The sequence below is a fragment of the Apteryx mantelli genome, unplaced genomic scaffold (genome assembly GCF_036417845.1).
Source record: "Apteryx mantelli isolate bAptMan1 unplaced genomic scaffold, bAptMan1.hap1 HAP1_SCAFFOLD_63, whole genome shotgun sequence".
Lineage (NCBI taxonomy): Eukaryota > Metazoa > Chordata > Aves > Apterygiformes > Apterygidae > Apteryx > Apteryx mantelli.
The window spans coordinates 63141-65000 of NW_027118792.1; the positions used below are offsets into that span (position 1 = coordinate 63141).

Here is a 1860-nt window from a genome sequence, read left to right on the forward strand (position 1 = left end):
CCGTGGCCGCTGGCGGCGGCGCCCTACCCGCCGGCACTCCGCCATCCGGCGCGCCTGCCTCGCTCTGCCCAACCCGGCTTCGCCGGGCGGCGGGCGGGCGGCAGGCGGGCGGCGGGGGCGGCCCCCCCCGTTCTCCGCGTGGAGACGGGGAGAGCGGGCGCCGTCCCCGTCCGTCCCGCCTTGCCCGCCCGCCCGCCGCCGGGCGTCTGTCCGCGGAAGGGACGGGAGAGCGCGTGGTGTCGTCCGGGAGGCTGTGTGTGCGCGCGCGCGGGCGTGGGCGCCGCCTCGGGGCCACGGCGGAGCCGGAGGCCGGCGAGGCGAGCGAGGAGCTGGGGAGCGCGGGGCCGGTGGGCCGCGGGCGCGCGGGCAGCGGGCGGTGCCGCTGCCGGTGGCGGCCGGGCTCCGACGCTGGGGGTCCGCGGGGAGCCGCCCCCTCCCCCAGCGTCCCCGAGGCAGGCGGCGCGGCCGGCGCGCTGCTCCCCGCCGGGCCGGGCCGAGCCTGGGCGCCTGGGCCGGACTCGAAGCGAGCAAAGGGTTGTCCCAGGTCGGGAGCGAGGGCTCCCCGCCCTTCTCGTTCGGGTTTTCCTTTTCCCTTTTTCCCCCCCCCACTCTGTGCTCGTACGGTCAGCGGGGCGAGCCCCTCTCTCTGGCTCTCGGCCGTCCCTCGCTCAGCAGCCGGCGTCGGCGTGAGGAGGGAGGCGGAGCGGAGGGGGGGCCCTCAGGGGCTGCCGAAGGCTGCCCGGTCCCCCCGCGCGCGCGGCGGGGACCGAAACCGAGACAACTCTTAGCGGTGGATCACTCGGCTCGTGCGTCGATGAAGAACGCAGCTAGCTGCGAGAATTAATGTGAATTGCAGGACACATTGATCATCGACACTTCGAACGCACTTGCGGCCCCGGGTTCCTCCCGGGGCTACGCCTGTCTGAGCGTCGCTTGGCGGTCAATCGTCACCCCCGCTGTCGCGTTGGCGCAGCGGTGCCGCCCCTCGGGGGGGGCGCGTGGGGGGGCGGGGGAGGCGCGGCGGCGCCGGCGGCGGCGGTGCGCGGCGGCCTCGGCGGCGGAGAGTCGGCGGCGGAGCCGGGACCCCGGTGCGTGCACCGGCGGCCCCGGTCTTCCTGCCCGCCGGGCTCCGGCGCCGGGCCGCCCGCAGCGGCCGCGGCCGGCGTGCCTTGCCGCGCCTGTGCCCGCCCTCCTCGCCCTCCGAGCGCGGTGGCCACCGCTGCGCGGCGCGCGCCGTGCGGGGTGGCGCGGCTGGGGCGCCTCGCAGGCCCGTGCCCCGGGGAGAGGGTGCCTCCTCTTCCCCGCGCGGCCGGGCCTTCGTCCCCCTAAGTGCAGACTCGGGGAAACCCCCCGCTCCCGGAGCGCCCGCTTCGCGGAGTTCGTCCCGCTGGGGCCCCCCCCCCAGGTCGGGTGGGTTGCGGTGGCCCGGCGCGCCTCGTCGCCGCCGCCCGCCACCACCGCCAGTCTGGCCGCCGTCTGGGCTTCTCCTCCGCCACTCTCCCGGTGGTGCGCTGGTCCCCCGTTCCCCTCCGGGGTGGGGACGGCCGGCTGCCTTGCGCTTCCCTGCGCCCCGACTGCCGCCGGTGCGGCGCGCCGCCGGGCCGCCCCCCCTGCCCTCCCCGCGGCGCGCCCGCGTCCGTCGCGTGTGCCGAGCCACTTCCACCCGCCGGCTGGCGTCAGCCGCGGCGTTGCGTTGAGGCCGGCAGCGACGGCGCGCGGGTGCGGCGCGGCGGGGTGGCGGTGGGGGGCGGCGCGGGCGTGCGCGCCGCCGGGCGGCGAGAAGGGCGCGAAGGGGAGGGCAGGGCGCCGCGCCGTGCCGTGCCCGGAGCGAGAGCGGAGGCAGCGGCCGGGAGGAGGAGA

General features: G+C 79.5%; 1 non-coding gene across 1 annotated transcript; it reads left to right on the forward strand.

The window, feature by feature from the left end:
• Positions 1–779: 779 nt before the first annotated feature.
• LOC136996692 (5.8S ribosomal RNA) lies at positions 780–932 on the forward strand. Its single transcript, XR_010887656.1, has one exon. It is a non-coding gene; the product is annotated as a 5.8S ribosomal RNA (ribosomal RNA).
• Positions 933–1860: the final 928 nt, after the last annotated feature.